We start from the raw sequence: 11,597 nt of genomic DNA, 5'->3' as shown, positions 1-11,597 counted from the left end.
CTGCATCACCAGCAGCAGCCAAACTCCGGTATGCCGACATAACCTAAAACGCAAGATGTGCAACCGCTCTCCTCACGTGCGCTCCGATCATTATGCTCGCACTCTTGCTCTCTCAAAAAAAAGAGCATGTTGCTCTCTGTTTACCTCCTTGTCCTGAAGTCGTTGCGGTGTAATCCAGTGCGGTGCAATGTCCGAACGCCCTCGCCGAGGGTCAGTCTCTCTCACCATTGCTCACGCGAGAGAGAAGAATGAGCGGTTATGCTCTCCACAGGACCACAGCCGGTGAGCTTTTATGTGCGACGACGGATGCAACGCTGCTCGCAAGAATGCTGTGTGTCCATCCAGCAATCCAAGTATGCTGCGTTGAGGTTCGCATTGTTGGTTGGTGCGTGGTCCCGTGCGGTCGTGTCTTGGACCCTTTCTTGGCCTACTACGACGGTCGATTGATCGAGCGCGCGCGCATTTTTTTCTCCCGAGTGTTCTACCGCGGCGCGTTGTACTACTTGTTGAGGATAGTGTGTGGCCTACTGGGGTGACTTTTCGGACTTTTGGAAACTTTTCCAAGTTCAACGTGCTCTAGGATTCTTTTTTTGGCGCGCGCTCTCTCGCGTGTTTGCGTGCGTCAGTCAGTGTGTGACGACAGTGACTGTGAAGCGTTGGCGTGAGGATTTTTCGCAAGCTTTGGGAAGGAAAACTTTTCCCCCGGTGTTGAGGGAGTTCGTGCGTGGGGGTGAGTGAAATCATTGTTTTTGTTCTCTACAAAGTATACCGTACAATCGGTGCTGAAACGGATTAAGTAGTCCCCCCCTTCTTCTGCACGAAAGCTTTTATCGGCAGTGGATTCGGTGGTCGATTTTTGTTTCGGACTAAATTAGTGAGTCCTTGGTGGTGGGTGACCAACTTGTGGGAGGGGGTCCTCGTGCTAAAGGACGCAGGAAATTAAAAACGCTTTTTGATGGTTTGTGTGAGTGTGTGTGGTAAGCCTCCTTGGGACCGTAACTTGGTCGCCTCCACCCAGCAGAGCATAACAGAGTTTTATTAGCGTGTTATTTACCCTCGGTGAAAATACCAACAAACAAATAATGTTTTGAATATTTCACGAGCCACCACCTGGAGCGGTTTTTTTCACAGTGGGGGGCGGGTGAGCAAGTGTTGAAGTATTTGCTCAAAAGCTGCTGCTGCAATTTTGCCTTCCCCCTTCCCCCCTCCTTCTCAAATTGTGGTATGTGTCAACAGAAAAGTCAATCTTTTACACGCTTATGCGGTTTAATGGGTTATTCCCGTGCTGGTGCTGCTGCTGCTGCTGAGTCGTCGGTCGTCGGTGGCTTTGAGGTGTTGAGGGTGAAGGGCAAAAAGAAAGCACCGAGAAAGAAAAATGATGTTTGTTCGCGATGAAGAGAGAGTTTTTTTGGGAAGTTTGAAAAATTCATATTAGCATACAGCGTAGACAGAATGATGGTGCGTGGGGTTTTGGACATTGAGTGTGTGGGGGTTTGCGTTTGCGGCACGTGTTTTTGGGAGGCTTTGTCGGCATTAATTTCACCCACTTTTAAAGGCAGCTAACGAGAAAATGATGTTCGGGATAACAATGAAAAGTCATAATTAATTGTTTTGAAATTATGTGATTGCGAAGAATTTATATGCTTCGTTAAATTGTTCCATGATATCACCTTAACAAAGCCAGTGTTTCGTGTTTCCGAAGCCTCGATTATCTGAAGTTTAAATAACTATCCGGAGGATTCGAATGTCGGATAGTCGAATTTTTATTTTTTGTTATTCATAATATCAATTTGAGATCAGCGACCCCATATTAGGCGGATTGAGTCGTTGATTGCCCGTTACACCTGTAGTAACTGTTGCAATGAAGATTCATTGATCCGTTCAATTAAACAAACAGTGTCCAATTTTTAAGCAATGTGCCCAACGTTTGGCTCGGCAAGCCATTTTATCCGGGCCGCAACGGTTCTAGTAGATTAAAATTAAAAATTTCAAGCCCACTTAGGCCGATGCAAATATTTTTAAAAGTTTTTGTCCCTCGGCTCTGGCCGGAGTCGAGGGGGGGGGGGGCAAAAAAATAAAAAAATATAAATATTAAAATAACATGCCATAGTTTCAAAATTTGCATGGAAAAAGTGTTTTAAAATGTATTTTACACTAGTTCAGTTGTTTTGCAATAAAAGTTTTCAAAAAATGTAAAATTTGACGAAAACAAAAGTTTTAGCGAAAAAAAAACTTTAGCGATAGTAGACATCGAACATTTTCAAAAAATCAAAGGATTTTTAAATTAACCCAAACATGCTAAAAATGATTCTAAACGCAGGGGAATTCATTTTAAATTGATTTTAACTAATTGCACTTAAATTTTCATAAAAATATTGAAGTTTTTTGAAAAAATATTTTTTTGCCCTCTGATTTTTCGGGCCAACTTTGAAGGGGGGGACAAAAACTTTAAATAAAATTTGTACCAGCCTTATGAAAAAAATAATAATAAAAAATTGTTACAAAATGCATCACCACAGTTTTGCAACTGTCACAAAGTTGCAAGATATGTGTAAATATATATTACAGATCGGAAAAAAGGTATAAAATTCAAAACAAAAATTTTTTTTGGTGGTCCAAAAATTCAAAATTTGCCTCGAAATTTATACAAGTATTGTTGATGCTCCATTTTTTAAGATGTTGAGGGAAAATCTCCATGGTATCCACAAGATTTTTGTTCTTCAAATTCTTCGTGTGTTCTCATTTTTAATGGGTAAAATGACGGTAATAAGTAGGGTTAGTGAAATTTCACGATTTTGCGGACAGCGTGAAATCCGCGAAATTTGGCTTTATTCGTGAAATCCCGTGAAATTTTATGTTTGTGTGAAAATGTAACGATTTTTCTCGAAATAATTCATCAAACTCAAAAAGGAATAAAAATAATTTTATGAACTACTGTAGAATTAAGCGAGTGAACACCCTGGTTTAATTACTACCATAGAAAAAGTGATTTTTGACAATTTCGTGGACGGCGTGAAATTCTTAATTTTTATCAATTTTCTCAAAAAAAATTTTTAAGCAACAACTTAATAAACAATTCATCCATAAAGACTATTTAATTAAATTTTAATTTAATTTAATCACATATTGAAACATATGATTTTTTTTCTGAGTCCTGTTTAAGTTTAACGATATTTGATTACGTGGGTGGATTATTCCCATGAAAGTTAAAAAATACTTTTTTTTGCTTTCTTTTCTCATTTAGAATAAAAATTTCGATTTTTTTTAAAAATATATCATTTTTGCAAATTGATTTCAAGTTGAGTTTTTGAAAAGTGAGCTAAAAACTTTAAAAATATGTTTAATGGGCTAAATGTCGCAGGAAATTCAATTTATTTTAACTCATTTGGCTTGACAAGATTGTTAAATCTTGCTTTGATATGAATTTCAATAAAATATAAAATGATATAACAGAAATAAATAAGCGAAAACTTTTTAGCTATCACACTTCGAAAAAATCGTGTAATTTTCTGTCTTTTCAATGCACATAACTGGAGCGTCATATAAGACAGAAAATTACATCTGATTTGAATATTACATGAGCCAACCATCAGTCGATATGGTCGTGTAAAATTACACTAAACGTAATTTTGGTTGGAAACCATTCCTATTGGAATTGCATTATCATTATAAGTAAGAGAAAATACATGGATACTGAAATTAATCATTTATTTGAACATTATCAAAACAAAACGAATATTTTTCATGATTTTCGCGACACTTGGCACTTGGCCTGGTTCATTCTAGCTCTCCGGTTCCGGTTCCGATGAACTCACTTCCTTGACGGCTTGAAAACCCCGAAACTGGCCATCTTCAGCAAACGAAGTAAAGCAATTTGGCCACACCGTTATTTCCATGCTGCTTCTGGTTCCGGATCTTTACGTGGTCAAGAGGTTTCTCCACCTTGGAATGTCACGATTCTTCGAGCTTGTCACGGATTTCAGGAGTCAATCGACATGGCCACTTTAAACGTGTACGGTGGCACCAGCAACCGTTCACTTCCGCATCTCTTGGGTCTTGGCCAAATCTCGTAGAATACCACGGTTCTAGGCGCTACAAAAAGTGGTCGTGAGTCATACTGATCTGGAACATTTCACCGTCCAACAGGTTATTCAACTTTTTTTTTTGTTGATAAAATGGCCTGAAACAAAAAAGATCACTTGTTATATTCCTGGATATTTTGCACACAATACTCCCACCTACCTTTGCCATCGTTAATTATGTCTGCTCAATTGAAAACTGATGGAATTCCCGGCCAAATCAAACAAAATCAAGACAAACGGTGGCCTACAATTCTGCAATCACCGCAAACACAACAATCAACATAGCGGCCGTCACGTTGCACGGTCAAGAGAGAAGCATCAAGAGCACGGGAAATTGAGGCAAATCACACAGAATATTACATCAAAAAACACGCTCCAGCTATGTGCATCTTATAAGATGTAATATTAAGTTGATATTGCTTTATTATTAGGTGTTCTTAGGTGGGTTGGATTTTCTTTGAAATTTAGCAATTTCGGAGCAAAACACACGCAATTTTACATCGAAAACTGATTATCATGATTAATAATTACGTCATATTGGCAATTCCGTTCAATGTAATATTAATCATTTTTTAGTGTGATATATTTCTCGCATATTAAAAAAGCAGTTCAGTAAATGAGTATACACGTGCCCTACATTTTGCTTCAAAATATATATAGAGCCCATCTATAAACCAGGTGGAAACTTTTATGAAAATTAGGAGATTTTTCAAATTTAGTGTTTTTTTTAGTTTATTGAAGATATTAGCATAAAAAGTAGTTTCTGTGATTTTAACATAGGATTTTCAGAGTTATTTTAACATTTTTTACGTTCCGCGAAATTTGCGTGAAATTTGGTGTTTTGAAATTGAGGTCCCCGTGAAATTTGCGATTTTCGAGCGTGAAAAATCACTAAGCCTAGTAATAAGGTCATCAGTTATTTTTTAGAAGAAAAGTGGAAAATATAATTTAAAATTGACAGCGGAAAGAACGCTAAAACTAGCGATAAAAGGCGCTATATTCTCAGCTTTCAGAAAAATTACCAGGAATCGCTACTTTTCCGCTGGTTTGGAAACCGGTCAAAATTGATCGAACCAGTACAAAAAAATACTGGTTCAGTAAAAAAAATCTGTTTGAGGATCAATTTCACTAGAATCAGCGATTTTTTGCTAGATCAGAAAAAGCTGCAGATTTCCAAAATCAACCAGAAGATATTTTTGTTTCGATCTGCCAATATGAACCGGAAGATTCTACTTGAAGTTTATTTTGTATTTTTTTTTCTTCAGTGGATTTACTCGATTCTTATAACACACGCAAACTTTGTTCCCAACTTTGAATTAATCAGCTGTTGAAAGGTAGTCCTCATCTCAGCTTAAGATTGTTACTTCACACAAGTAATGCTTAAAAAATGAAATAAATGAAATAAAAAAAAAATGACGGAGAAGATCGTTTTGGTAGATTCGCGAAAAATCAGTTGGCCTGGAGGCTGTGCAACAAACGAAAACAAAATAAATATCTGGAGAATTGGATGATTTTACAAGTAACATTGAAGTTTCTCAACGAGTGAAACTTGGTTGGTAAAGTTTTCAAAACATTATTCTGATTGTTTTTACAAGTTTGTAAACGAATTCCCCTTCGTACTATTGGTTTTGTTTACTTAAGCGTTGGAATAGTTGACTTTTTTGATAATCCAGCAAATAATTAAATTTCAATTGAGTGATTAATTCCACTTAACTACACAAATTTTGCTTCTTTGTTTCACTCAATTCAAAAGCTTGTTTTGTTACGTTAATAACCTCTGCACAGTGGTCGGAAACGCAAATTTAGCAGGAATAATTTATTTCCGCTTCAGGGATGCATTTTCGAGCTTCGGTGTCTAAGAAGCATTTGTTAAAAATGAAATTCTACATCTTTTGGTCAAAACGATATTAGGGTGGTCCAAAAATTTCTAATATTTTCAAAAACTATCTTCGCTTCTAGATGAGATAGAGGTATACTTTCTTCAACAGTATTGTAGTACTAGCTATTTCAAACAACTTTGTCGAAGACACCAAATCTCTATCTCTTAATCTGATCATTCTACAGCATTTTATATGAAAAGCAGTAGGGTGGCCCATCAAAAAAGTGTTTTTATTGCGTATCTTTTTTGTATTATTTTTGGCAATTTTGGTGTCTTCGGGACATATTTAGAGCATAAAAATACGCGTCTTTTGAAATGTCAACGAAGTCGCTAGGTCATTTTGGTAAAAAGTTACAGCGTTTTTAAAGTTTTTAATAGGCCTTTTTCAAATGTTTGTATCTTTTCGAGGGGGACACAAAAAATACGCTCCACGGTGCATCTGAAAGCTCAAAACTTCTTCTTTAATATGAATATAACATCTCAAAAGGGTTTTTCTTAAACCCAAGTTACAGCGATTTAAAAATGGTCATTTTATGAGATTTTGTACCATGCTCTATGAGAAAATTTACATGAATATCGCATTAATCAGTATCAAAACTGCTCTTAGTGAGCTCAAATGCAGGTAAAATTGGTTTGTGGACAAACGTGGTCGAACCTGGTTTTTACAGCAACTAGGGTGGTCTTAGATGACCTAGGGTGGTTCATATTCGTTCACTCTTATAAGATATGAGAGGTGAAAATGGCAACTGTCATTTTTTCCAGAGAAGTAGAGAACTTCCTGAAAACAGCGAAAAAATTCGCTAGGTTTTCTGTTGTTAGACATTTTTGGTTGGTGGTTTTGATTTTGGTCAGCTGCTGTTTTCAGAAATGCTGAGTAACAGAAAATACTGGGCAAATCACCATGATATGGTGATTCCTAGCTTAAAGGTTAATTAAATAAGCAAATACTTGGTTTGATTTGTTTTTAGCGACCGTGAGAGTTTAGTGATTGCATTGCTGCTGCTGTGTTTGATATAACCTGTGTACTTATTGCACAGTTGATAAAGAATAGATTAAACAACTTACAAAAAATACATTTTGTTTAAAAGAAGTTGATCAAATGATTTGATTTCAACCAATCATTAAACTTTTCCTTCGAAAATATTTTTTTTTACAGTGCATCTATGCTCTTCACACTGTGTTTGCATATGTACCTCTATTCACTGCACCCAGACCAGGCACGTTTCGCATTATAACGACCTGGCCAGAAAGCAAGCAGCAGCAGCAGCAGAGGTAGATTTCCTGCGGCACGTATGACGGATGTCATTTTGATGGGGAAAAAATAATGCACAATATTGAAAAATAAATACTTGCATCATTTGCTTTGTTCGAGTGCGTGCTGTATTAATTATTTCTGATTTATGGATTTAATTCTACCCTCCTCGCAGGGCTTTCGCATTCCGCAGAACGATGTTGGAAATATTTTTTTTCATGGCACTGATATGGCATTGTTGTAACATCAATGTTTACACTTTTCATGATTACTTTTTGACATTGTTGCGTGCTAAAAAACAATTGATATCAGTGTGGAAAATTCAATTAGAAATGTTAAGTACAACATTGTGATTGTTTAAAAAAATATGTTTTTTTTTTAATAAACATGGATGTGAATTAATCAACTATTGTTTAAACGCAATCATCAAAAACCATTGATTCTATTTAATTATGGCGATTTCATCGTTAAACATGTTTGTTTTTGCAAACCAATAAGGATGAATTGAACGATTGTATCCTGGGGAAAATATATTCAACTCTTCCATCAGTTGATTCCATGTAAAATATCTTTTCAGCACATAAAAAATCTATATTCCAGGAAAATTAATAAAGCTCTTATGCAGTTATTGGAAAATCCAAAATAATAATGATTGAATTGAGTATTTTAAAATGAAACCAAAATCATTTTTATTATCTTTACATGCTCAAACGATTTGTTTGATAGATTATATAAATAAAAAGTGACAGTTCGTCACTTTTCAGCTTAACATTGTCAAATCTACGGGGTACAAACTAAAAAGGGTCTAATGAAAAAGGAACCAACCACGAGAGGTTTAGTGTATATGACTTTTTTAATTAAATTAAATGGATCTTGAAAAGTATGGCAATATCGTTCAAGTTTTCAACCTGTTTTTTTATTATATCAAAATAATGTATGCAAATTTAAATATGTTGATACATCCTTTATTGATAGCTTCCAGCATCACCATTAAATCAACAGGTTTTTGTTTTCACATCAAAGGATAAAAAAATCACCCCCAAACAGCCCTTGGCCAAAGCAAAATGTTTCGGTCCAATGAACCCATCATCGCCACCGCCGCCTCCGTCGTGTGCCATACCCGTTCAAAGGGGGCCGTTTACTACAAAGTTGCCCTAGAGGACGATGACGGCTTCGGCATAGGCGTGACACGGCAAAAGACCCTGCCAGGTTCCCGTCCCGACAAAAGAGGCCCTAAAGATGTAAAATTAGACAAGCCATTCTGACGAGGCTCAACGTCGCTCCATTCACGAGAATGTGCGAAGTAGATGTTTATGGCCATCAAAAGTTTGCTGTTTCATGCGTTCCGAAAATCAAATTAAGATGTTTCGCGCAAAACCTACACACTTCCGTCAGAGACAAGCGGACGCGATTTGTTTTTATGTTTGAAATTCATCGTTAACACTACAACGCTAGCGCAATCTGGCGAGCGATAGTCGAAACACAAATCATTCAGACACTTTAGTCGTTCTCACGTCTTCATCGTTTAGTGGATGACTGCAGATGTCACATCTGGCATTTCAATATTGTTTCACTAAAACTATTGATCGACATGGTTTGTGAATGTTGATTGATGAGCCATTTCGTTCATCATTTCACAAATTTGTTGAGAATGGTAAGGGACTTTTGTCGAAGCTGGTAATAACAGATAGCAATGTCAAAACAGCGCCACCGCTCACACGTGTGAGCTTTAGCCGAACTAAATTTCGTTAAAATTTGTAAATTTTTGATGCCCTTTTGAATTCAGCACCACTGTCTCGTCTCTTTTTCTATGTCAACCACGCTAGCTGCTAGCTGGTTGGAGTGTACTATTTTTGGGCTGCTCTCGTGTATAAAGTTAATAATTACATTCCAAAGTGGCGTTCGCGAAGCGCGATTCTGCTCTAAAGGAACGTTCCACCGACGGAGCATAAGTAAATAACGTTGAAGAAATTTGTTCAACTTTTTCCCGAGTGACTTTAATTGGCACTTTTCAAAATAAAAAAATAATTCACTGTTCATGACTCTTCGAGTTTGTGTCACTTTAGCGCATGGGTGACGAGCCGAGACGGCCCACATCCGGCTGCTGGGCGCGTAATCCGGATTATGAGCATTATCCTTTCAAATCATCACACCAGCCAGGGTGGCTCTGGGGGGAACCCCTTTTTGTTTTGATTCAAGATGATGGCTGATGCTGTATTCCTAGAAATATGTTTATTAAATTTCATCGGATTAAATGCAATAGAATAAATCTCCCTGGGTACTACAAAATATGATCACTTGGTTTGTTTACTAAGATCTAAGGTCGATACAAATACAGATTTACAACATTTGCATGATTTTAATAACCTTAGGCTGATGCAAATATATTTAAAAAAAATAATTGAGCAAGAATTTCAACTTATCAATGAAAACCCCATTGGAAAGTGAATTTTGCATCCGTACAATTGATATGCAATCATTAGTTTTCAAAAAAAAAATAGGTTTGACGAATAAAACAATACTTTGCGAAAAAAAGAAGTGTGAGTATAATTTGTTTTTTTTTCAATTCATCATTAAGAAGATTATACAATTCCAACCAGGACTAACCTTTCGGAAGTTGTGTTTTCGGCCTCCTTTACAAACGGTTTTGGGTAGATGGTGACGACTATCCAGATTTTCAATTTCCCGGGAATCGAGAGTTGAGTTTTGCCATTTCCCGGGAATTCCCGGGACCCGGGATTTTTTTTAAGAAGCCTATAGTGTCAATTACTTAAAAAGAGAAGTTAAAAAAATACGTATCTTTTTAATGAATTGAGATACAATTAAATCGTACTAATCCAATGAAACGTAAATTTAAGGAACCTCATTATTTTGAGGAACTATTTCTTCATTTTGATGTTTTTCCCTCAATCTCGTTTCTTGAGCCTTTTTGGGATTCGAAATTACAGTTTAAAATGTTTACGAATCTTCATTTGCACTGAGTGATTTTTCAATAGTTGCACAAACTTGTTGTTGAACTTGTTATTAGATTTTTCGAAATTAAAAAAAAACTAATATATATTTTTTCATTTATGCAATATGGCATTTTTGCAATATGATAAATAACGACACAAAACAAAAACTTTAAGTTGATTTTTCCGTATAGGCCTGGGTGAAATTGGAATCACTAAAATGGCCATAACTCAGCGAAAACTCAACCAATTTGCATACTTCTTTATTAGTTGGACTCGTTAGAATGTCTATTTTCCGAAAATGACCTGCAGAACCCGGAAATGTTCCGGTGGCCGGAGATATTCCGGTGGGTCACTGGGTCAAACAGGGTCAAAAATGGCCATTTTTGGGTCCCGCACTATTTTGTTAATAGAAATCTTGGAAAAAACACATTTTTTCATGTTACGATCTTTGTTCTACCAACAGACAATACTGACCATTGATTTTGCACCACCGGGGATGTTCCGGATTGAGCGGGCAGGTTCCCTACCCCGAGGGAACCGGTCAAGGGACGGTCAGAAATATAACTATTTCTATCATGGCAATATGGATGTCAAAGTTCATCATTTTCAAAATCAAGCTCATCTATGATCCCTAAAACCACTTTTGGACCGATCTGGCCACTTTGGGACCGGTTCCCGGTACTCCGGTGAAATCCGGAATAAGGCAAATTACGGGATTATTTCTGAACAATTTTTGACTGGGCAATATGGGTGTCAAAGTTCATCATTTTCAAAATTTAGCTCATCCATGATCCCCAGAACCACTTTTGGATCGATCTGGCCACTTTGGGACCGGTTCCCGGTACTCCGGTGAAATCCGGAATAAGGCAAATTACGGGATTATTTCTGAACAATTTTTGACTGGGCAATATGGATGTCAAAGTTCATCATTTTCAAAATCAAGCTCATCCATGATCCCCAAAACCACTTTTGGACCGATCTGGCCACTTTGGGACCGGTTCCCGGTACTCCGGTGGAACCCGGAATAAGGCAAATTACGGGATTTTTTCTGAACAATTTTTGACAGGGAAATATGGGTGTCAAAGTTCATCATTTTCAAAATTTAGCTCATCCATGATCCCCAGAACCACTTTTGGATCGATCTGGCCACTTTGGGACCGGTTCCCGGTACTCCGGTGAAATCCGGAATAAGGCAAATTACGGGATTATTTCTGAACAATTTTTGACTGGGCAATATGGGTGTCAAAGTTCATCATTTTCAAAATTTAGCTCATCCATGATCCCCAGAACCACTTTTGGATCGATCTGGCCACTTTGGGACCGGTTCCCGGTACTCCGGTGGAACCCGGAATATGGCAAATTACGGGATTATTTCTGAATATTTTTTGGCATAGCAATATGGATGTCAAAGTTCATCATTTTCAAAATCA

At 37.1% G+C, this 11,597-nt stretch overlaps 1 protein-coding gene across 1 annotated transcript in view; it reads left to right on the top strand.

Moving 5' to 3' along the window:
- The first annotated feature begins 363 nt into the window (after positions 1-363).
- LOC120416656 (somatomedin-B and thrombospondin type-1 domain-containing protein-like) overlaps positions 364-11,597 on the top strand; it is a 116,705-nt gene continuing 105,471 nt past the window's right edge. The window contains exon 1 of the mRNA XM_039578466.2: positions 364-730. The gene's annotated coding sequence lies outside the window, so the exon portion shown is untranslated. The remainder of the gene's footprint in view (positions 731-11,597) is intronic.

The sequence above is a fragment of the Culex pipiens genome, chromosome 2 (assembly GCF_016801865.2).
Source record: "Culex pipiens pallens isolate TS chromosome 2, TS_CPP_V2, whole genome shotgun sequence".
Taxonomy (NCBI): Eukaryota; Metazoa; Arthropoda; class Insecta; order Diptera; family Culicidae; genus Culex; species Culex pipiens.
Note: the sequence above shows the minus strand (reverse complement) of the source record. Positions and strands in the feature narration are given on the sequence as shown.